A 26,281-nucleotide genomic window follows, 5' to 3' on the forward strand; every position below is an offset into this window, starting at 1 on the left:
CTTCTCCCACTCTTTCCTAGAGCTGCTTGTCATCACAATAGTGAAATAGGAGCAAATGTGTGGATACCAGTGTGAAGTCATCACTCACCATTGCAGCACAGCACCAGCAGGACAGAGACTGCAAGAAGGGCAGATTCGTCCTTGCTCTCTCAGCTCTGTGGCAGAGTTATCATGCTGCCATTGCCTTTTTCAGATTGATACTGCCTTATTTTCGTTTACCTGGCAGCAGAAGCACTTACCAAGGTCTGTTGACTTGGGAAACAGCTCTGTGGATGGTACATCAGAGATTTTCTGGGATGTGGATATAACAGGAATTTCTATCTGCAGTGTCTGTTACGTTACATTCCTTATGGCTCTGGAGATCTTACTGCCACCCACACATTTATGTGTAAGACACTGCCTATAGCTTGATATAAAGACCTCCAAAGAGTATGGTTGGTCACAGAACAGTCATAAAACCAAAACTTTTTCAGCAAGTGATGAGCTGATCTCTAATTGAGGGGATGGTGATGATAGAGCAGGAGTGTTGGTGGGGGCTCTTCTTTTTGTGTCTGTGAGGTTGCACTGAGATGCTCAACGCAAATGCAGTTTAAATTGAGAAATTGGAAGTGTTCTGAAGTGAAAGGAGAATCATTTGTTTTGCTCTCTTAGCTCGCAGCACATTTCCCCCTCTAAATTAGCTGGCATGAGAGTACAGGCACTGAGAAAGGAGAAGGAAAAAAAAAGGCCTGGGAGTTCATTTCTTTGTGTTCCATACAGGGCTGAGTTTCAGCTAATAAAGCAGAAGGGAATCAGCTGTGTGAGAGAACAGAGCTCTGGCACTCTCAGGCAGGGAGCTGAGGAAGCACAGCAGGTCATTCCCTGGCTGTGTGATGTGGGTGCACCCTTCACACATCAGTTCTGACCTCTCTTGGGAGGCACTCAAACATACCCTCATGAGAGAGAAAAAGGGGTTTGTTTGCCAGGGAGTGCCTTGAAGATCAGATGGCAGCAGCCTTCTGGGGTGTTTATCTCAGTGCAAGCCTGTGAAAAAATTCTGTCAGCGTCAACCTTTTTGAAATTAGTATCTGATTTTAGGGACCTTTTTTTTTTGTCACGCCTCACTACTCAATAGAAAAGATACCAAAAATTATGATGATGAAGTTCTATGCATTTGCTGGACCTGATTCAGTTGGATATATAGTAGATATGAGAATAATGAGCTTTTTTAAGCCCTGTATTGTCTGACAAATAAAGAAATGCACCGGCATTCCCTTTCCCACCAGCACTGCCTTTCATTCAATACTTTTGAAAACAAAGCCCAGATCTGAACATTGCTTGAGGGTACTGTGTCCCTTTAAAAATAGAGCTCATAGATATTTCTTCTCATGTTCTTATCATTTCCTCTCATGTTCTTCTAATTTCTTCTCATGAAGGACATGACAATAGTTAATGTGAAAATCCAGTTTGGGACAAATGCTTGGCCAGGGATGGGCTCTGTAGTATGCACTGATATTTTGGGATATTGGGAGTACATAAAGGGGGCTGGAGAGCAACTTTTGGCAAAGGCATGTCGTGAGAGGGCAGGGGAAAATGGCCTCAAGATGAAGGAAAGTAGGTTCAGATTAGATATTAGCAAGAAATTCTTTACTGTGAGGGTGTTGAGGCACTGGCACAGATTGCCTAGAGAGGTTGTGTACTCCACATTCCTGGAACTGTTCAAGGCCAGGCTGGTTGGGGCTCTGAGCAACCTGGTTTAGTGGAAGGTGTCCCTGCCAATAGCAGGGAGTTGGAATGAGATGACCCTGAGATTCTGGGCATGGTTCCTCAGTTGGCAATTTCTGCCACAAATTCATTGCTTGTGCTGGAACAAGAGCACTGCCATCACCTCTCATCTCTGGGCTTTCCTGGGGAATGTTTCCAGAATTGTTCTGCTGTGATGTGCCCAACAGAAAATGGTCTGAAGTTAGTAATGTCTTTCACAGCAGGTCAATTCTAGACCCTCATGTTGATAATGATTATTTATTATGTATTATTTATTATTATTTTATTGTTATTATTATGTGCATGCCCCACCCCTGGAGGTGTTCAAGGCCAGGTTGGAAGAGGCTTGGGGCAACCTGGTCTAGTGGAAAGCATCCTTGTCCATGGCAGGGGTTTGGAAATGGGTGATCTTCAAGGTCCCTTCCAACCCAATCCATTCCATGATTTAATGATTTAATGATTTTTTGTGACATTTAAATATTATCTACTCAGATAAGCATATGGCTTGATCATTGATTTTTTTAACCATTTCAATATATCTGTGTTTTCTAGCAGGGCAGTTCAACAACTTTTAGTAGCTCAGTGTTTCACAAGAAACAGAGGAATATTGAAGCTGTCTCCATGTTCCATGGAAATGTTAACAAACAGAGCTGTCACCTTACAGCAGCTCATTGAACCTATTTTTGAAAGCTCTTTTAGGGAGGGCTTACACCTTTCCCTAGGTGAGCTCCTCCAGTGTCTGGCTGCTTGGATAAACAGCTTGCAAACATCTTTCAAAAGTTTCTGTTCTCTTTTCAGCAGGCTTATTCCAGACGAGAGACGTCAGGGCTTGATCCAACCCGAGGCAATCACCAATGTAAAGCATAAGGCTGACAATTAGTGTTGAAGAAGCAGCAGATGGGGGGACTCTGCTGCTGCCTGACCTTACTCCCCACTCAGAGGACACCTGTCACCTGTGACAGTCCTGATCCTCCAGCAGTGCTGAGCTTCTTGCCTCTGCTAAATGGTCTCTATTTACTCTTCTGTTCAGAGCAGTGGTTAGCTGGAAAATGTCCAATTTTGTGAGTAACAGCTGTTACTGTAGAAGTGACAGGCTCTATTAATCTAAAACAATTTCCAACCCGAGCTGTACAGCCAAGCAAAGGGACCTGTCCCAGGGAAACTCTGCTGCTGCAGGTATGTGATGCATTAAGGCTCTGAGAAAGGCAGAGAGCATTTGCAGTTCTGTCAGGAAAATAGAACAGCTTATGGGAAAAAAGCCTGCAGTACCAGCAGCATCCAGACAGGCTTTTTTGCATCATGTTTTTCTGTTGGGCTCCCACTTGGTCCTTAAGAGAAATAAAAAAGTAGACAGTGGGCTTGTGATATCATTTTGATGTTGTTACCCTTTATTCTATGACTTTCAGGAAATTATCTTGGAGCCAAATTTCATTTTGTCAGTATTTTAAATAGTTTGCTAAAATGGTCATCCTGGAGGCCCCCACAAGGAAGTGGAGTTACCAAGGCAAAGTGAGTTCACCCTGCACTGGCTGCACAGTTTATCAATCACAGGGACTTCTTTTGACATATAGTGAGTGAGGAGAATTGTGTCAATGTAAACTTCCTCCATTTTTTTTGTCAATGGGTGACCTACAGCTTGTGGAGCTGCAGTAACTCAGACCTGTGTCTCATTTTTTTTTCCTGGTAGTGTTGCATTCAGTCATGACAGAGCTGTTGTAGAATCATAGAATGGTTTGAGTTGGAAGGGACATTAAAGCTCATCTAGTTCCAACCTCCTGTTGTGGTCAGAGACAGTTTCCACTAAAGTAGGTTGCTCACTTTATAGTTCCTCTTTCCTGTGGACTTCATTAAACTTAAAAAAAAGAAATGAAAATAACTTCACCTTACTCTTAATTAGGTATTTTCCACCCTTTTCTGGTTTCCAGAGACAAAAAACAAATTTTTTTTTCATGTAACACATTTGCCTTTGGTAGAAGAGTGCCATGGATGAAAGTCACAAGGACTGGTGTTTGTTTTTGCAATAAAGGTTCAAGGGAGTCTGAGAGCTGTGAGCCTACAGAGAGGTAATAGACACAAGAGAGCTTGAAAAACAGCAGCTCTTGCTTAAATTTAGCAGCTTCAAAGACCAGGCAAAGGCTGTGATGCAGAAAGCTTTGAGGATAGACAGAGGAGAGCCTGAATTACTCATCTGAGTCCAGCCACATGCAGAGAAGGAGACAAGAAAAGGGACCAGTTGTGGTAACATGTTGAGAAAACCTGTCCTGATGTCCATCTGAGATTTTATGAGGTTTGGATGGGGAGATGCCTGGCATGATTCTAGGACACCAGCTAGTTTTTTTCACTCAGTCCTGGCTTGCAAAGGAAATCACAGAGTGTAATGTCTTGCATCTCTCTCAAGGTGTTCTCCAGAGGCAAATTTCAAAGCCAAGTTCAGAGGGTTCTCCTATGCTTATGTTTGCTGAGGTTCTGCATCTCTCCAGCTTCCTGCAGGTGTTTCACCTCTCACAAATTCAGCAATTTTTGTATTCCTGAAGGTAAACTGACACTGAAAGGTTATTTCTATTGATTTCCAGCTCTCTGGAAATATGAGAGGTAGAGATTTTGCTCAGGCCTGCCCTTGACTTTACTAAACACTTTCCACACTTATCTATTATAGCTCTGCCCAGAGAAGGATTATGGACTCTTCTGCTGTCAGGACCTCTTGTACTCTTTCCTCACTTGTTCACCTCCTTCTGATGCCTCAACCTTCTGATGCCCCAATTCCAGGGCCTGGAATAAAATGGTTAATCCATGTGCTTGTATTTGCATATGCACAGAGATCAGAACCCGCTGCTACTCAAATTAATGATTTAGAAATCTATTTGTTTACATACAGATTCATTTAAAGAAAATAGCAGCATGGACAAGAGGCAAGCACTCTGAAAAATAACCATTCCACTGCTCTAGTTCCTGTCTCTACTGTCCCAGCAGCAGAGCCTTCAACAGCCCTTTACTGTTGTATGTGAATTTGGTCATTTTATGGCTTCCCTACCCTTTATGTTTTCTTCTACTTCCTATTGTACAGCACAATCCCTCATTCTCTGCTCCTCAGGAGATGCATTAGTGTTTCATCCCCTTCTGGATCACAAACTGCTAGTCACAGAGAAGATGTCTTCACTTTCCTGCCTTAACTCTCAAAAAATTGCAGGTAGTGATGGTGGTAAAAAGACAGGACTTGAAGACAAAAATAAATAAAAGCAGCTCATTTAATCAATTGGAGGCACTTACAACAAAATTCAGAAAATGTACAGCACACCAAAAGACAGGCACTTTAAATCCCTAAATTTTGTTGAAAGGCTGCAAAAGTGTCTGAGAATTGTAAAAGTGTTTTTTGGTTTGTGGGTAGCCTCTCAAGTCTCTGCAATTTCCTGATGCTGTAATAATAAAAGCCAGAAAGACTGCTCAGCCCAGCTTTTCAGATCAAATTGATTCACAGGAAGACTAATCCCATGGAAACCACAGAATCTGCCCCATTTTCTTCTCCTAAGACCCACATGCATGACTGAGTCTCATTTACCTCTGCACAATTTAGTGTAATTACATCTCTCTACTTTAAGTAGAACTTTTCTTCCTGGCAAAGGTGTTTTGAAAGATGAGATTGAATGTCTCTGGCAACTGCAAGGGGCTTTAGTCCCTGTACTGTAGAAAAATATAAACTTTATTCTTCTGATTCCTCCACTGTTTCAACCTCCTTCTCTGCACATTTCCACGTGCATTAGAAGAGGGATGTAATTCCTATCTGGCACTGATTTTCACTCTGAATTCAGCTCCTCCTCAAACAGGCTTTTTGTTCAAATCAATATCAGATCTTATGGAGAATAATCAAGGCTGTTTCTGCCAGCTGTACTGATTAAGGATAGGAAAGGGAAATTTGGGGTCAGGCAAGCGGAGATGTTGATTCTTTAGTAAATGCATGATAAGATGTTTTCAACGACAAGAGTAATTGAAATGCACAGTAGAACAGACTCATACACAATGAGATGTCTCTGATTTTTCCTGTCATCTTGGGAAGCAACAAAATTCCTGTGGCTGTTTTGGTTTGTGAGGCAGACGCTGACAAAAATCTATATTTTCCCTTATCTCTGTGCATTGAGTGATATATAAATAATTATGAAAGAGCCCAATAACAGCTTCCCATTTTATCCCCAAGCTCTGTAAGGCAAGCCACAGGAGAGCACAGTGACACCAGCATGGTGGCAGCAGGAAAGATGGGTCATGTTTTGTCTCTATTCTACTTAATGTTTTGCAATTTTGGGAGAACATCAGACTCTCCTGTGTCCTAATTGCCACCAGGGTCTAAGACACGTCACAGCCCCAGGGACAGAGACTACACAGATGTTTTCTTTGTAAAGAAAGTGGACCACAGAATCATTTAGGCTGTAAAAGACCTCTAAACCCATCAAGTTCAACTGTTAGCCCAGCACTGCCAAGCCCAGCACTCAGCCATGGTCCCAAGTGCCTCATCCACACACACACACACACACACCTTTTGAACACTTCCAAGGACCACTTCCCACTCTAGGGGTGTTCTTTCCAAGTTGTATTTCTTTTTTCCTGAGCAGAAATGGCCACTGCCACAGAGGCTGTTGAGTCCTCAGATGGGCAAAGGTTTGGAGAGCAAAGGCTCTGGAAGCAAACCAGGGGTTTGATGATGAGTGAGCAGAGCTCCCAGTTGAGATGTCTACTGCAAACTCTGCTGGGCAGCAGATTGTTCTCCACACTTCAGAGCTTTTTCTGTGCCTGCTTCTCATTCCCAAGCTTTTCCTGCTGCACTGAAGCACTCCTGGAAATTATGAATGCTGATGGCACAGTGGCCAACAGCAAAATTGCCCAGCAGGAGGGGAACTCTCGAGCCTTGTGTGAGGAATTTGCCTCACTGCAGCACCAGGGATTCTCATGAGAGGGTCAGGACTCTGTTTGGTGGGGATCTGTAGGAATTAAAAATGGCAGAGCTCTCAGTTTTGGGAATAAGGAACGTGCAAAAGCATCTGAAAACAGTGAGAGAGAAGGTGTGAGAGTAAAGGAGGAAAACTGCCCACTAGGGACAGATAAAGCCACTTGTGCTGCTCAGCCTCAGACAAATCCTTGTAAAGGTCTACCAAAGATTCATAAGCATGAAAATTATACACAAACACGATTTCATAAAAATGAAGAGATAATATTAACAATAACAATATTAATGAACGGTTGCTTAAAATGGTTTAATTCCTAAATAGACCATGTTAAAGCTGAAGTGGGATGTTTACAGGCCACCTCTGATAAGAACAAGGAGCTTGAACACAGTATTATCTTTTGATTTAGGACCTGATTCAGCACTTGAAAATCACTGCACATCTGATTTTCAGTATAAATGTCAGGATCTAACTCAGTAAACCTGGACAACCAGTTAAGCCTTCCTTAATTAGAGGGTAACTTCAGGGGCAGGGAGGAGAAAGAGATGCTGCTTGATGAATAGCAGCATGGGATGCATAAATCAAAGCAATTTATAATATTTAACATTTTTAAAGTTTGTTGCTCTCTGTCTGGTTGTTGTTTGGGCCATTCCCTGGCACAAGAGTTCCTCCATGTGCAGAAAATAACACAAATAACATTATCCACTTTGTTTTAAAAAAACCTGAAACCTGGTCTTTATCCCTAAACTCTTACATAAAGAGCAAAGCAAAAATCTCATTTTACAGCCTGCACAGAACTCCTTTCCCTAGAGGAAGGTGCCTCTGTGACATCTAACTCAGAAGTTCATGATTACAGAGAAGAAATTTTGGATGACCCAAGGACTAAGGTACAGCCACCTGTCCAGGCTGTCACCCAGCCCACAACAGCCTGAGGATCTGGGCAATGGAAATAGAAAATGAAGCCACAGAAAACTCTGCCTGCAGGTCTCACATGGAGAAACCCCTTGCTCTGCTCAAAATCAAGCATGCAAAATTCCCATTGTGCAGCTTCAGCTTTTGTAATTGGCATAGAAGAGGTGAAGAGGGTGAGAATGCTGTAGAAAATGCTGGGCTAGAGAAGATTTCTGGTCAAGCCATTTCCTCAAGAGGGTATTGACTTCAGTTCAAACCATACCAGTCTAACCTTTCCTTAAATATCTCTATTGATGGGAATTTTGCAGCTTCTCTGTTTGAAGGATTTCTGTAGGCTTTTGCTTTTTTTCCCCTAATTTCTTTGTAAAATTAATTTCTTTAAGAATTTTCTGTGTCTCTCTTAAGCAATCCAATCCTTTTTTTATTATGTTCTTCAGTTTTTCTGTTTTGTTTGTATTTCTGCTTCTGCAGAAAGATCAGATGCCAACTGTGGCTAAGGTAGATAATGTAGTTATGTGATGTGATCTTCTTTAAGAGACTTGTATGTTTATCTGAAAATAGAAGCAGTAGAAAAGAAATTTTTTAAAAGTTTTTTTAAAATTAAGACTTTTATCAGGTATTTTTATGAAAATTCATCTTCTAATCAGAGATTGGCATATTCCTTTAGGTTAATACTGCAAAATAATACCTGGGAGACTTTTAGACAGTTAATTGTCTGTAAAACTTCTTTTCCAAAATCTGAGGAGCCTTGTGTTGCTAAGGAATGGTAGAAGATGTGTTGCACTTCTTCATTAGTGAATCTCAGATACCTGGTTGGGAATGGCACAGATTAGCAGAGTACTGTGACACTCCATCAGAATTTAAATCACACAATCAGTTCTTGCTAACTCCTGGCATTTTCTTATAAATAATCTTTCAAATAATCTTTCCTTCATGCTTGATTTCTCTCTAGAGCACAACAAAAGGACAGCCTTTAACATCTCAGGAGCCCCATCACAAAGTTCTCCAGGGATGCTGGCATGAATTCTGGCTTTGGTGCATATCCTGTGGTGGGTATTTGTAAGGAGAGCATTGCTCAGGTGTTTTTGGCTCAATGTTTTGACTCAACCTTATCCTGCCTTCTCTTCCAGCATCTCCAATGACTCATGGTACCACTACAGTTGCTTGATTGCACTTCTTGAATAGAGGAATAAAACACTGAATAATCATAAAACCACAGAGCAATTTGTGTTGGAAAGGACCTTAAAGATGACCTAGTTCCATCTCCCTGCCATGGGCAGGGACACCTCCCACTAGACCAGGTTGCTCCAAGCCCTTCCAGCCTGGCTTTGAACACTTCCAGGGATGAAATCCACTGGTATTTGCTGTGCCAAGAAAGCATTTGCAAGGCAGAGCTGAGGGAAAAGCTTGTAAGAAAGGACCTACAAAGTTGTTTTGTGAAGGAATTCACATCCAGCTCAGTGCTCTGGACAAGTTTAAATGGGATTTATTGCTCAGCCAGGGAGCTGTTTGTGAGGTTTGGGTCTGTACATCCAACTCCTGAACTGTGATCTGACTTCTGCAAGCAAACAGTTTCTCCGGGGCTTTGTGGCTGGCAAATACATCCTGTGATTGCTGTCCCTGAGAGCAGATCCAAGGCCAGGGTTAATGGAAACGAGTTCGGTTTAATTTTTCCCCCCAAACTTTCTGAGCAATCAGCTCCCTATCCTTTGTCTTGAAAATACAAACTCAGTGATGGACTTGCTGTGGGTTGATAATTTTTAAAGCAGTGCTGATCTCTCTAGTGGTGTGTGGGAGTTCTCTTAGACCTCTGTTTTAACAGACTTCAGTTACCAGTGCCCTTGTATCTTTATTTAACCCAGTAGCAGCTCTGACAGTGGCCGAGGGGATGCAGCTCCAGAGGCTTTCTGTGAAACATCCAGGAGCTGTAGAGTGTTTCTCACATGAGCTGTTTTGAAAATGACTCAGTTCTGATAACCTGTTCAAAGCCAAGTTCAGGCATTGACACTGATGTGGAATTAATTTGTCAGATATTTACACCTGTGGATGTCTGGAGAAATTTTATGAAGTAAAAGCACAATGTTCTCCTAGGTGCAAAGACCACTTGAGCGATGTAAAAAGAGATTTTTCAACAATTTGATCATTTGATGCAAAAACTCGGGGTACTGATAAACTCCAAGTGAAGTCCAGGTTAAGTTATTGCCAATACCAGTTTCTGAAAAATGACCTGAGGATGGTTCCAGTTCTGCTGTTCATGCAGCCACGGAAACCTCTGAGGTCTTGCCCAGAGAAGCTGTGGCTGCCCCATGCCTGGGAGTGTCCAGCCCCAGGCTGGATGGGGCTTGGAGCAAGCTGGGATAGTGGAAGGTGTCCCTGCCCATGGAACAAGACGAGCTTTGAGATTCCTTCCAGCCCAAACCATTCTGATTCTGTGATTTTCACAAACCCAGTAATTCTGCTGTCTCATCCTGTCACAGCTTCCACCTGCCTGTAGGTTCTTAGATGTTTGACCCTGCACCTCTTCTCCTTCTAAATAAGATTTCCTGTGACATTGACAGGGCTGAAAATCCAGAGGTGGCATTAATGTCACCTCCCTTAGGTTGGTGCCTTGCTCAGTGTTGGAAACACCAGACTCACCTTGCAGGCACTGCAAAGGAACAGACATTATAAATCTGACTGGTTTTAACATCTGAGTTATACCCTAAGATGAACTATTTTTTCCCATTGACTCTAAAAGCACACTCATTTCTAGTTCAGGTGTAGGCCTTTAGACCTTTTGATGAGATGAACCCAACTCACACAAGGTTTTGACTGAATAATTTAAGTTTATTTAGAAATGTTGTAAATCAATATTTTTTAATCTGAGGTCCTTTCTCTGAGGTGCCATTTTTAAAACCAAAAAGAAAATTTTCCTCTCTTCCACTTTTGGTTTGTCCTTTTTGCTTTGGCTCTTGTTCCTCCTTTTAGATTTTTTCTCTAGCTATGACTGCATTACATTAAAGCAGTTTCCTAACTTTTTCTGCACTTTCTATTCAAAGTGTAAGAAAGTTCAGGAAAAGTTAAGCATAGAATTGCTTTCACATACTAATATTTCATAAGATGTCCAAGGAAGAATTTTAAAAATTGTTCAACAAAAGCTGATCTTACATTTTCAACAAAATGCTAACTTTTAATGAACTCAAGAGTGATGAACTCTAATTATAACAATGAACTCTAATTATACCATTTCATATTTTCATCAATACTCAGGCTGACTGCAAATGTTGGCACAATGAGGTCTCTTTTACTGACATATCCAGAAATAGTTTTATCTATAAAATTCCAATGACATTGACTAAAGAACAAGTTGTTCAATTCTTGGAAGAGCTTTTTACTTAAATATTAGTCTTTTATTCTACTGTAGAAAGGACAGATAGTTAAATGAATGAAAATAAGAAACAAGAGACAATGGAAAGATCTGGAGAATAAATGGTATTCATGGTTTGGAGTTAATCCAAACCCTCTATTGTGCTGTGATGATCTCAGTGGCAATAATTCTGATCTGCTTCTGATGAAAGGAGCCACAAGAAAGGAGAGGGACTTTTCACAAAAGCATGGAAGGATAGGACAAGGGGAAATGGCTTCAAACTGAAGGAAAGTAGGTTTAGATCAGATATTTGGAAAAAATTCTTCTCTGTGAGAGTGGTGAGTCACTGGTACAGGTTTCCCAGAGAACTGTGGATGTGCCATTCCCAGAAGTGTTCAAGTTGGGTGGGGCTCTGAACAACCTGTTTCAGTAGAAGGTGTCCCTGCCCATGGCAGGGGGGTTGGAATAAGGTGATCTTCAAAGTCCTTTTCCAATCCAAACCATTCTGTGATTCTATAATCTGTTGTGTGTTAATACACAAGTTGTGAACAATTCAGACAACCTGAAAAAGCCTCTTTGAGAACCATTTCAGGCACCATGGGGTGATAACAAGGGGGAGGAGGGTGTGAAGATATGGGGTCCATGCTGGGACACCACTGGGGACAGCGTGTGCAGTTCTGACATCTGGAGAGATGCTGTTGGAATTTAATAAGGTGAAACACAAGCAACTAAGGAATTTGAATTTTTCTGATGTAAGAGAGAAGCAGCTAATTGGATGCTTAGCCATTGACTGGGTGTGCATGTTTTCTTTTTGAATGCGAATTCCTCCTGGGCATAAATCCCTAGCAGGACAAACTTAGTGGAGGTACCTGGTGGTTTATGTTTAAACTGGAGAAAAATTGAACTTGGGTCTGTCCTCTTTCATTTTTTTTGTGCAGTACCTGGTATAGGGGGATCACTGCTAAGCTGCAGTTATTACTGTTAATGAAACATCATGTTTATCCTTTTCTCTCTAAGACCTGCAGAAACATTTTAATTTAAATAGTACACAGAGAAGCTTATTTTTTAATTAAAAATAGCTAAACTCCTAAAGGTGTCTGTGTGTAAAACTGAAAACAGATTTGAGTTCAGTGAGCATCACCACAATTTCTGCTTGGTAAATATGCAAATCCCAAAGTGCTGCAGCACTCTATTAGAACATGATCTGTTCACTGGAAACTTATTGCTGGTTACTATGCTCATGCTAACTTTTTAATGGTGAGTCTGCAGATTTTGGGGGAATATTTGAAATGAGGGTGGGTGGGAAGACTGTGCAATCAACCACCTTATCTTTAACTTCTCATCCAATTTCCATTTTGGAAGTCTTTAATGGAGAAGCAAAGCATGTTTAATTGATTGCCATTAAAATCTTCAAAGGAACAAGCAAGATGAAAGTTGTTTCTAATTACTGCATTATGATGTAAGCTTAACGATACGACACTTCTCCAAATTGATTTTATTAGAATTTAAGATGAGGAATTAATTGAGTTGCTGTATTGATCCATTTTATTTTTCCCCCATTTAACATGTCCAATGGAAAAAAAACGCTATTGAGCTGTGAAATAGTAATGAGGACTTAAGAAGGAAAGTCGAATTGAAGATGGATTGACCAATAAAAATAACTTATAAAAACCATAGTGTGATGCCAGAATATAGTGGCAAAGACCAATTTATCTCTAGGTTAATTAGAGTAAATTAAACTTAATTCTTTTGTCATTTAACTGCTATTTTTTGTCTTTCTTCGTCCTACCTGTTTGTACTAGAATAACTGCTTTCCCAGTAAAGCAATATTCTGAAAATCTCTGTCCAGTTCTGGTAAATTTGCCTTTGAAGATCTCTTTAGAATTACCCCCAAAACCTAAAAAACACTTCCATGCATATGCTTGATCTTTCTTAAAGATCTTCTTAAGGGTATTTAAGATTGTTTTATTGGTCTAATTTTCCTAGAACACGATTCCTGATCTTTGCCTTGTGTGTCAGTACAAGACAGCTGCTGTTAAGAAATTTAGGTGCTTAGAAATGTAAGCTATTAAATTATTTTTGTCTGATATTTGTTTTTTGTGTTGTTCTGGGATAACTATCCATAACTTCACAGAGTCATGGAAAGGATGATACAGGGATGGATCTTTGGAGACTATTTAGTACAACCCCCTCAAGCAGAGGTGAAAAGCAGACTGCAAAGACTGTGCCCTTGGGCTTCAAATATCTGCATGGATGGAGACTGCAAACAACCATTTCCTCTCATTTCTTTCTGAACTGCAGATTTCAAAACTAAGTGAAAAGTATTCTGAAGGCAAACTGCTTCTCCAGAAGTTTATTGCAGCAACTGAGATTTGAGGAGCGCTGTTTTGGCTTTGGTGCTTGTGTTGGGAAAATTAACTGTTATATCTGAGATTTCAGAGTTCACACTGATTCTTTCTCTGTCTTTCCTATTGATTATGCTAACTGGAATATTCTGTGTATACAGAGAGATTGCAGTGTAATTAAATACATGATTTATAATTGCATTTTAAGCTCTGGTACAGTTTAGGAGAAGCTGTTTCTATTTGAGCGTCCAAGCTGTAAATTCTCAGCTGACTTCTGCTAATACTTAAAGCTGTAACACAGCTTAGAAAGAAATGAAAATGGACACCCTTGGAGGTGTTAATTATAACCATACCAGGGTTTCCTTAGAATTATATCTCTTCATCAAATATTGATGTCTTTCCTTGAAGACAGAAATCTCCATATTATTGGTGTTCTCATTCCCTCAGGTGCAGAGGGAAGAAAACTTGTAATGGAATGGTAACTTAAACAACAACAACAACAATAATAATTTAGAAAAAAATCTGAAAATAATACTTCTCTCTTCCATTGGAAAGACTCTGGCAAAGGAACAATGATGCCAGCTTTCCAGCTGAAGGGGGGGGGAGTCTTTGAGAGAATTTGTCTCTTTTACCACTAAATAATTTATTCATGATAATGATGCCTTAAGTTTTACCTTTCATGTTTTCCAGATTCTGTATTGCATTAGTATATAACTCTGAACTTCATATAAGTGTTAGTAAGTTCTCACAGTTCAGTCAGACAAAACAATCCTTTTCCAGCCCCAGAATCAAGGACACCATGGCAGCTTCAGGCCCAGAAAGTGCAAACAACAAATTGAGGAGAGCAATCTGGGAGGATGGGACTGCATAACCTGAAGGTGTAACTGGACAATTAACCCCAAAATGTAAATGGACTAAAACTTATAAAAGTGTGAAAACTCGTGACCCATTGTCCATCTTGGGTGGAGCCTTGGCCAGGCTCTTGTACTGCCCAAGGTTTATGATTTGAAGGCCTTTTAATAAATACCTTCTTTATTCCTTTAACTCTGCCCAGCCTCTGTTCCAGGTAACCTCTCCAGGCATCAGTGCAGAGCCAGTTAATTTGCAGCCACGTAACAGAATCTTATCAAAGCTCTATTGATGTGGCTCCTTTGTTAAAACCAGGAATAGCTTCTTATTCCAAATAATCAGGCCATGGCAACTCACACATTTACTAATAAGTGATATTAGCATTAATTGGAAAAGTGATTGCAGAAATAGAGTGTTGTATTCAGGAGCAACTTTAATGAGCTTCTAAAGGATCAAAGACTCTTGGAAGTTTAGAATTTGCCCATTTCTGAAGTTCAAACTCAACTGAAGCTATTGGCATTTGGAACATTGCACTACAGGAGAAAGGAGTGTGTGTTCAGTAACAGCCCAGCAAGGGAAATAAAAGTAAGCATCAAATATCTCAGAATGTGTCTTTGTTTTTTAAAAAAAAATCAGTTTTCAGTTCAAACACCAGCTGTAAAGCCAAATAATTGTGTTAAGTTTGAAGTGAAATGTTGATTACAGAAATCCACAATGAAGAAACAGCCCTGAGATGGAGCCAGAAAACACTCATTAAACAAGGAGTGATGGCTTGGTAGGGTAAATAGGTAAACTTTAAAAAGCTTTCCCAGTGGTAAATCTCAAAATCCTTTTTATTTAGATCTTGCATAAATGTGGTCTTAGCTCCCATATGGGCAGGTACCTGCTTTACCAAAGAGGCACAGAACATATGCTGAATGAACACAAGCATTACTTCATTGCTTAAAATTAAAAGTAAAATTAAGAGCTGTGAGTCTTTATAAACATGAAATGTAGCTCTTTCTCATTCACTTATCCTCTGGCTGAGGAAGGGAATCTGATGGAGCACAGGAAGGTTTGATTAACCCCTCTAATCTGCAGTGCCAGTGAGAAAGGCTCTAGAAAAAATCTTGGAGTATTGGCAGGAAACTTCAAATGCCTTGATTGTATTTTGTTCCTAAGCTGTTGGTAGTGACACTATGAAATTGTTATGAAATTTGCCATGAGTGTGCCCACACACACAGACACACATTTGTGTGAGTTTCTTCCAAAACAACCTCTGAAGGCCAGGAGAACTATTTCTCTTCCAAAGAGTAAGTGCTTTCATGGCTTGCATAGTCAAAAAGTGGAAATAAACCAGTATTTTATGAGTCATAGAATAAATTGCTTCAATTTATCTCCTCCCTGAGCATTTGACCAAAGAATGGTGCTAAGTGAGAGCTAATGAATTCAGCAGGGAGCAAAAACAAAGTAAATACATTTTGTGAAGGATCAATTAGGGGCTGCAGTCTCTATCTCTGTGCCCATTTTCCTCTCTTTCCCACTTGTTTGTGGATTTTATCTTTCTGCAGGGCAAATAAGGTTGGATCAGTGCTCCTGAAACTGGTACATGCTTGGCTAATGAGTGGAGCAGGGGAATTATGCACTGTAGTGTCTGTCACTCATGCAAATTTTTTCCCAGATCTATTGGCATGGATCTGAGCAAGCACAGGCATTAATCTATGCCCACTTCACTGAATGATTCCTGTAATTAACTGTGATGTGCCTGTCAAAATAGAGGTGGGAAAGCCATTGAATTCAAGTAAATGAGGCTTGAGTGGTGTGCTATACCACAGGTAAAATTCCCTTCACCAAACTTCAGTTTTAAGCCTCAGTTGAAATCTAAACTGTCCAGGTTCCCTCAATAGCAGCTGGGAAAGGGATAGGAGAGCCCCCAGTGAGAGCTGGTGCTGAGTTACCAGTTGGACTCAATGGTCTCAGAGGTTTTTCCAACCTTAATGATTCTATGATTCCACAAAATGGTTTCTTACATTATCTAAAATCTCTCCCTCCTTGCTCATTCCAGTTTATATTTGATCCTTGATATCAATGTCTTCTCTGCCATGGGAAAAAGTGCCCAAGTAATTCCTAAATATTTTTGATGACCTCTTTCTGACAACACTTCTCTAGAGAAAGCAGGAAGCATTGGGAATTCAGCACAAGAACAGCATGATTACAATTCCGTTTTTTCTTCAGGGTGCTTAATATCCGTATTATCTTGTATGCATACATATTTAAATGCTACATGCTTCTTTTTAGCAATAGACTGCTGGTGGTTTGAAGTGCCCATAAAACTGCTGGAAAGTGGCAGTGCCAATTAATCTGTTGACAGATTTGTTGTTTAAATATTAACGGGACATTAAGCAAATGTTGGCTGCTGATTGACCGAGATCCTTCAGAGTGCCTTCCTCCACAGAGCTGAGCATTTCCACACACTGAAAATGTCCTGGACACTGCAGGATGGGAAGGTCAGCATGAATTTTCTGTCCCTTTTCCCCCACAGCTCCTAAACACACCATAAATACCATCAACCCCTGTGAAAAAAAGAAGATTGATAATTTAAACCCATTATAGCAATAAACGGTTGAGCTGTGAGTTTGTAGAGAGTGTAGCAGGGAAGGGTTTGGCCCCTGGCTGCTTCACCTTGGCAGTGGAATGAGAAGTGAAAGTGGGGTGCTGAATTTATCTGTCTGCTTAGTTGGTGATGTGGGAAACCTTGGAAAAGCCTCTGGAGAAGAAGGAAATTTTGGTGCAGGATAAAGATGAGCTTGTGCTGTATGTGGGGTCAATTTGGCCTCCTTGGAGCTCGTGGGTGCAGAGAGTTAGAAACAGGAGGCTGATGGAAAGCAGGTCTGGCTCAGTCCTGTCCATGAAAAAAACCCCATGGGATACAAAATAAGGACATTGATTTCTTTGCTTTTGATTTCCCTGGCCAAATACCTTGAAGAAGCCCTGGAGCACACAGAGACTGAGAGGCCACGTGAACCTGGACATCAGGTTGAGGCAGCAGCAACATGACAATAAAGATGCCTCCTGCTCTGCAATTCCAGACTGCTACTCTTCCCATTTTCTTTTTCCATCAAGCTCATTTGTGCTTCTGAACAGTTTCTTGTTGTAATTTCATTTTTTTACCTATTTTATTCCAAAGAGTTTCATCTCTCTGAACCCATCCATCACATTTCAATTCAGTCTTGCATTGCTACTGGAAGCCTCCCAATTTAATTTCTATTATTTTAACACATTACATAATAGTATGAACATGATTTGTTCACTGTTTCAAACTGCACATTTTTTTTTATTTAATGAAGATTGTGATAAAGACGTCTTTGAAAATTTTGAGATATCCTTACTGTAACCTTATTGCCCAGCAACCAGAACAATAAAAATTTATTGATTTTGCTACGGGTTCAGTCCTAAATATTGGTCATTCGTTTGGGTTGCTCACTGCAGTTCTTCTGTTACAGCTTTAACAAAATAAGGAAGAAAAAAAAGATTATTTAAAAAAAATACTAATTAAAAATAATGACTCAAGAAAACCAGGTTGAGAGCAAGAGGTCTGCTCTGGATTTTGAACTTTTCAGAGTTTATAAGGGTTTTTCACAGGGGCTGTAAACTCTCCTTGTCTGGAATATTGTTTAGAGAAATCAGCATGGGGTTCAGTATCACTCCACAGTTCATTTCTTGCAGCTGCTCCTCCTTCCTGAGTTACAGCTGAGCTGTACCAAAGATTACCCATTTTATTTCAGTAAAAGGCACGGTACAGCCATGGCTGGAAGGGAAGGGGTGGCTACAGCTTGAAATGAAGTCTCTCTTCAGTCTCAGATCTCTCAAATCACAGCCAGATGAGACCATTGGGGTCTCCTGGCTCCCTGGTGCTTCCACTGTACAGACTTTCATCTTCATCTGAAAATTTCATTTGTTTTGCTTCCTTTCAAAATAAATCGTGAGATCTGGTTTTTGACTTGAGATTAAATGAAAAGGGAGTAGATGGTCAGTGAGAAAAGGCTCACTAAAACAAGAAAATGTATAGGTGTCTGTGGAATAAAAGCTAATTTACCTCAAAAAAATCCATAATAAGATATTGATTACAGTTTTTATTATGAAGTTGCTGTAGAGTCAGGGACAGCTTCAGTAAATAATACCAAAGATCAAAAAATTTCAAGCTTTGGTTTCAGAGAAAAGGGTGATAATTACAGTCTGGAGCAGTTTAAACAGATTAATAACTTATCTTAGAGAAATATAAACCATGGGGATGACATGTTCTTCTCTAGGAAGACAAGATTTGGATATAAAATAAAAATTAGATGACATAAAACCTCATGTAATTTCCTTTTTTTTTTTTCTCATTTCCTTTATGTGCTTACCCATATTTTTTATTTTATTAATTTCATTTGGTTTTTGCTGTGCTCTGATTTTCTGTTGCACAGAGAAGTGTTATAACAGTGGCAATTTTGACAAACCCACGGTGGGGTCTTTTGTTGCCTGTGGATTCCTGATGCCTCTGGTTATCCCTCATGCCTCTTTGATCACTTTGTCTCATGTCCTTTCAGTTTCTAGGGGAGCCTGCAAACCTAAACAAATGCAAGGTAAGATCAAACCTCATATTTTCTCTATTAATATAAATATGGTCATCATGGTCCCATTTTTCCATGAAGACTGTGCCTGGTTGACTGTAAATTAATATTTCAGGCTCCAGACAAAGCTCTCTCTTGCCCTTTCAGATGTTTTTGAGGATGTCTTGAAGTTTTTGCATCACCAGGATGTTTTCTGCCCCAGCTGTCAGTGCTGGGCTGGCATCTCCCACACCAAAGAGCCTCAAATGGCACAAAGGGTTGGAGTGCAATGGTGAGAGTGAAGACACAGGCAGTGTTCATAGGAGATCATACTTAGCACATTCTGGATGCTTCCACCTTATTAAAGCAGTGCAGAGGTAATTTTTCAGGCTGCTACAGGCTTGAGTTTACCAGGCATGTGCTACCTGCCTGGTGAATGCAGCACATTAACAAGAGAGAAATTAAGCAAAAATAATAATTAATCTGCAATAATTAATGCAGAATAAGGAGTCCGAAGGGTGGGTGCTGTGTTTAAAGGGTGCTGTGGACTCTGCACTGCTGGGTGCTGGCACTGGGTGTTGTCTGCTGCTGCCTGGACATCAGTACATGGCATCTCTAGTCACCTGAGTAATGAATATGCAAATCACAAGTCTATTACTGAGCTGGTTTGGTGACCCTGGAAAGAAGGAGAAGCAAACAGTGGGAGGAGAGAAGCAGCAATGGCTGCATACACAAAAAAAAAATCCCTGTAGTTCTCACCAGTAATGTGGAGAAGGACTCAGATCCTTACCCAGTCATCCCATCAGGGTGGAGACAGCTTTTCACAGAAATATGGAATGGTTTGGGTTGGAAGTGACCTCAAAGATCATTGAGTTCCAACCCCCTGCCATGTGCAGGGACACCTTCCACCATCCCAGGCTGTTCCAAGCCCCATCCAACCTGGCCTTGGACACTTCCAGGGATGGGGGAGCCACAGCTTCTCTGGACAACCTGTGCCAGGACCTCACCACCCTCACGGGGATTTTTTTTTCTAATAAGCAATCTAAACCTATTTTCTTCGAGTTTAAAGCCATTTCCCCTTGTCCAGTCACTACATGCTCCTGTAAATAGTCTTTGTTTTCTTCTGAAAAGAAGTTCTGGAGCTCAGTCTAAACCTGCTCTTGGATTTGAGAGTCTTGCTGTTCGTCTTCTGAGCTGAAAAGGTTCCTGTAATCTTTGGGCCGTGGCTGGTAAGTACAGAACCTGCAAAATATGTTAACAAACACTGAAGTTCTTGTTATAACCTCACTAAACTGTTTTTTGTACATTTAACAAAGCTGCTTTTCAAATCTCTTACATCTTTCCTTATTCCCCCAGTACAGAATCCTCACTATTTCAAGGGTGAACTTGGCCAGCAAATTTTGTAGGTTCTGTGGAAAAAGAGTGTTATATCACATTTTAACAGCTTCATCTAAAAAGAATTCCTTAAGAGGCAGGGTTTTCGTGAAAAAAGGAAAGGAAGAGAAAGTTCAGTCTTTATTACTTTGATGCTTTTAATTTTTTAAAATTAATTTTCCAAGGCATTTCTCTTGAGCAAGACCTTCTTTCATCAGGCATGTATTCCTTCTTCTTTTTCTGCAGAGACACTAAGACCAGTCACATGAGTGTTACAGTGCAATACAGTTTTGATTTTTTTTTCTCAGCATGGAATTTTCCTATTGTTTCTTTCCATATGAATTTTTGATGTTTTGTAGTGCCAAGAGCAGTTAACAAATATGAAACAAGGATAATGGATTGCATCTTTTGAAAACAGGGATTTGTGGTCTGGGTTTTGACTCTTGCCAGCTCAATGGACCTCAACATGATTTTCACAGTCACTCCTGATAGTGGTACCCCATGGCTGGAAACCATCACCACTGGGAGAAAATAGGCTCTTTAAACCAGAAAGGTTTGGATAGTTGAGAATTTGAACCTATAATAAGTCAAACAATGGAAAGAGGTTTTCTTTCTCCAGAGCAAACACCTGAAAAAGCAGAGTGTGATGCTACCTGTAGCTAATCATCAAACAATGGCAAATACAGATGGTGATTTCCCTGCAGGAAAACAGAACAGACTGTGCAAACTGACTTTTAGAGCCAAAGCTACAGATAAATGTCAAGCAGGAAGCAGTTGGGTTAAGAACAGAACTTAGTTAATGTTAGGTCCTGAGAGTATGAAGAAAAAGCCATGATTTTCAGACTAATTTTATCATGCAGCAACAGAAACATCTTAACCAGACACATCTGCAAGGTTTTGAGAGATCTGCCTTTATAGGATTTAAAAGTGGGTTCCTTGTGCTGGGCTGGTGAAAGGAGAGTTTGCTGCCTGTGCCTGGCCCAGGGAGATCTGCAGGGCTGCCCATTATTATCCATTTTAAGATCTAAGACTGGACCTGCAGAATTTTTGGAGGGATACAACTTAATGCCAGGACTTGAGCAAGGGTAGGTGTGATGACCTGGATAAAAAGGAATAATCTGATTTCCAAAGCTGGAAGGACAGTAAAATCTGTATTAAACAGCAGTGTCTGATGATTTTTTTCTGGCTTCTCCTGTTTTGGTGACTGCTTTTCCAAACTCATCAGCTGTCCTAGAAATGGAATAAATGTAGCAGCACAGACACTGGGTGAAGGGTTGGACTCTCATCCTTGCCATCACCTTTTACCCTTCAGAGAGAAGCTGCATCATCTTGAAGAGTCTGACATAATCCAAACATGGGAGAAATTATCTAAATCTTCATTTTGACTGACACCAAACCACTCCACAGATATCAAGGCCTCCCCTCTCATTCTTCTGATCTCTAAACTGACCAGACATGTTTGCCCACAGAGAGGGAAAACACCTCATCCATGTATTTAAACACCCAGTGTGGAGACATAAAGAAAATGTAGTCAGACTCTTCTCAGTGGTGTCCAGTGACCAGGATGAGAATAAATAGACATGAAGAGTAATATAGGAAATTCCTATAAATATAAGGAAAAATGTTTTTCATAAGGAAGGTGAGGCAAAAACTAATTCTTGTTACCCTGGTCAAAGCCAGCTGCTCTGTATCACTGTTGGCTAAAGCACGGTGACATTTACTAAATTTTTTCTGCTTTCATTGTCCTGCAGCCCAGAGATTCTCAGCTTCATCACCAGAAGTGTTGGAGTCCACCTTAATAACAACCTCATTTAATGCCTGATATGGTGCTCAGGGAGCCTTATAAGCATGGGGTTGTTTATTTACAAATGTGCTTTGATAGGAAAAGTTGAGTTCACTGAACACTGAACAGCAACAAGAACAGCATAAAGATGGTGTTCAACCTAATATTACACATTAGCTCATCAGGATGAATGTTATTTTGACAAATACTGGACAAATTAATGGGCATTATACTGTTGTGATTGGAAATGATTATTTGGATTTTTCGGCTGAGTGAAAACTCTGCACATGATAAAAGATGCTTGGCAATAAATGTGCCATCCCTGAATAAATGAACTGAGTGCTGTTGAGACTGATCCTGGATGGGTAGGAGATGAAGTAGGTGGTTCTTCCAGTTTTGGGAACAAGGAGTTCTGTGCCTGTATTTGTTTTCTCAGCTTTAGCAGTCCTAGATATAATGCTGGAAGTGTTCCCAAACACATGTAGCCGGGTTGCTTAGGGACTGGTTTAGTGGTGGGCTTGGCAGTGCTGGGTAAATGGTTGGACTCAATCTTAGGGGTCTTTTCCAATCTTTTCTGTGATTCTGTGCCATCTGTTTAAGTTCATTTGTTTTTATTTGCCCGTCTCTGGAGGAAGCAAAAACTGTCAGTTCAGCAATTTCCAAATGTCTCATGGCACTTTTCCTCCCTCCCTCCTGCAAGCTGGATGGGAGACACAGCAGTACAAAAACTGAACAATCCTGCCCAGTCTGTTTTCTACTCCAAGGACAACTTCACATGGTCAGAAGGAACAACTGAAGTTACCTAATCTGATTTCCCACAGCAGAGAAACCAGGAGTTTTCCTGAAGTTCATGATAATTTGAATAGTACTTTGAAATTTAAGGAAATCCCTTCTCCCTGCTCTGTAATGGAGAATCCACTGTGACTTTAGTAAGTTTTGGTGCTTCACTACCCTTGCAATTAAAAGCCTTAACTTAATTTCCCTCTGCACATGCCAGCATTAACCTCTGCTTTATTTGATAGACACTTTTCCAACATATAGGACACCAAATGATTCTTTGGGTGCCTGGTACAAGGATTTTTAAATTTTTACTCAGTGTTCTGCTAAACTGGAAGCACCTGTTATACAAGGTATTTTCCCTTCATAGAAATTTATAATCTCATTATGGCTCTTTTAAATTTCTTTTGGCTGAACTAAAGAGATCGAGCTCTTTCTGTTTTTCATGCAAAGGTTCATTTTGTGCCATTATATCATATTTTGAACTTTGGATGATTTGCAATGCTCCTTACACTAGGGGCCATTGGAACTGAACGAAAGGGAAATAATCTTAACACACCACCCTAATCTAATCTGATTTGCACAAAGTTCTTATTAGCCTTTACAACTACAGCAGAGAGAAATATATTGCAGAGGATTGCAAGTTAGACTAAACATTGCTTATTCCACAGGAAATTAATGACTTTAGTGGCACCACATGTAGCATAAGAAACTATCCTGTAAAACAGTGGCTCCACACTTATGAACTATGGAGAAGGTCTTCACACAGTCCTAGTGGAAATTAATGCAGTGGGTCAAAATTATGCTGGTCGAAGAAATATTACCTTTATGTTTATATAGGGAATAATAATATAAATAGGCTTTTATTTGGTTTGTGCCCCAGCAGATGTGATGAAGGGCAGTGCAGTGGCATAAAAAACAAAAGACAAAAAACCTGAAATACTCAATCTTGCTCAGCCTTGACTGGTTTAATCTGCAGAATACCCTTCTCATGATAACTCCTCCCAGCCTTTTGAGGAGTTTTCATCCTTCTTACATGTTTTTGGTGCCTAATTGCAGGGTTTTCCTATTCTTTTGACAAACCACTCCCTGGTTTGTGAAAATAAGTATCCCTTTTCCCTGCACTGGCAATGACAAGAGTCTTTTGGCCTCTTCAGTGTCTCTAGTCTGATAATCCTGTTTTTTTTACTTGTGGTATCTGCAATTTCTTTTTACTGTTATACCACAGTATCAAATTTATGTCTATATTTTCGCTGTCAGCTAAAATAAAATACTTCAGCCTACTTTGGACTCTGTTCCCTTGATCCTAACAACTTGAGGGACAATGTGAAGTATTGGCAGAGAAGCTGTTGCTGCCCCATCCCTGGAAGTGTTCAAGGCCAGGCTGGACAGGGCTTGTTCTAGTGGAAGGTGTCCCTGCCCATGGCAGGAGGTTGGAACAAGGTGGACTTTAAGGTCCCTTTCATTCTGTGACTCTCTGCTTCTATATTTGCTTTCCAGAGGGATTTGAAGTTAGACTGGACAATATTTTTTCAACTCATTAAGGTTTTCCAATAGCAACTGGTAAATACCAGAAACATGAATTGATGTCAGGATCTGCAACAGAAAACAGTGCAAACAAGAGGCTCCAACAGTCCTCACATGGTGGGATTGCATTTTGCACAGGAGTATTGGCCCAGCAGCAGCAACCAGCACAAATCACAGCCAGGCAGAGTGTGTGATAACCCCACAGTTCTCCAGGCTCATTCTGCACATTAAACTCACCACTCTCTGTCACAAACACATGAATAATGCATTGGTTCAGCAACAAACTTGGCAAGCTGAGGCTCATCAGGATTGGATTTCTTTCGTCCCTCCTTCACAGAGATCAGAAGCATCAAAGGAAGCTTTGTGGGAGGTACAGATAGAAATAGTGGGCAGAAATGATTTGCTCTTCCCAAATCTCTGCCAGGATCTGGTGTGAAAAATCCAGGGACATAATAAGCCATGTAGAGATATCCAGAGGAACATGGTTCCCTCGATGGGAACCCTTCTAGGAAAGACCTTCACCTCTTTGCTTCTTAATCAAGGCTAACCCCTCTAAAATGTGTATGATCTGAATTCATGTCTTTCTCTTTCTGTGTCTTCCAGACTATGAGAGAAAATAGAGTTGGAAGGGACTAAGAAAATTCACAGGATCAACTGTTCTGTATTATTCTGTGATGGATGTTTGGACTGTTTTTGAGAACATGAAATGTTTTTGGACATGTAGAGAGATTGGCCCATTTTTGTGCTGTCTATCCCAGACTTCTTTTATGCTCCTTTTAGAAAGGTGGCTTTTTTGGAAGGGGGATAATTTTTTGTTTGTTTGTTAACATTTTTTCTTTAATTATTTTTCCCCACTAAATATAGGTTTTTTTCCAAGGCTAAATTCCCTTATTTCAGTCCAAACTGTTGTTTCTCACCTAAATCAGAATGCAGAGAGATATATTCTGCCTCTTTAATTTCTCCTTCTTTGACAAAAAGGTCAGTTCCTGTTTTCTTCCTCTGCATGTCAGGTTTCCTAAACCACTGATTGCTATTGATAGAGCAGAAATGTAATATCTTCTTTTTTTCTCCCTCTCTCTTCCTTTCTTTCTCCCTCTCTTCACCCCAGTATTCTGATGCTTTTAAATCTTACACTAAGTAGTAAAAATTTTGGTAGACTTTCCACCCCATTTGATTGGCCCAGGCTTGCAGCTGAAATATGGAGCTGAATCCCAGCCTTGGACAGCAAAAGTCTTTAAAATTCACTTATGGAATATACTTTTGCTGTAAAATGTCAACGTTTTTTTGAAAACTGATGATTTTGACAATATTTTGTTCTCCAAGTATGAAAAATTGATCATCCTAGAAATAATTCAGCAGCTTGTTTTCTGATTTCAGAAACGCTTGAGCATTTCTAACTATTCCTGTTTATTTCTTACTCAGTCCCGTGTGACTCCTCTTGTAACTTGATGGCTTTAACAGAGCCTGACTATATGGAACTATTTCCTGAGCAGCCTGAGACCTACCTGGGACTTGGTTTCCTGACCTAAGTGTGGCCTCCTGACTGCATTACAGGAGCTGGAATCCATCATCCAGATAAACTGCTCACAGATTTCGGATAAATAAATAAATATTGCTCAGTTCTGCAATTACCAGCAAGGAAGCTGGGGAGAGCTGGTCACTGAGAGATCAGATTATCAAAGATAACCAGACTAACTCCTAATTACCAGCACAGTTAGAGTGCCAAGTGCCTGTTTAGAATAGGCAATGGGTGTTCATTTCTTTTTACATTTTTAATTTAAGAAACATAACCAAACCCTAATTTTAAAAGACAGCTTTTCTCTCTCTAGATATATATTTTGGATTTCAGTAGTGAAATGAGCTACCAATATTCCAATGCATCAAAACAAAATGAAATGACTTGATTGAGCTGAAACAATTAAGGAACGTTTCAGGCAATTAAATTTTGTGAGAAATGTCAAAAATTGGCTTTGTTTCATTTCAGTAAAACAAATCTCTTCTGAAGATGTCATAATTTCCACAAAATGGAATTCTCAAGTTTCCATGAGCTTCACATTTATTGTTATTGGGTTTTAGACTCCTGTGAAAATGACTTGACATGTTTATTCCAATACAGTAACTGT

Source organism: Sturnus vulgaris, chromosome 1 (genome assembly GCF_052056855.1).
Source record: "Sturnus vulgaris isolate bStuVul1 chromosome 1, bStuVul1.hap1, whole genome shotgun sequence".
In the NCBI taxonomy this organism is placed as follows: domain Eukaryota; kingdom Metazoa; phylum Chordata; class Aves; order Passeriformes; family Sturnidae; genus Sturnus; species Sturnus vulgaris.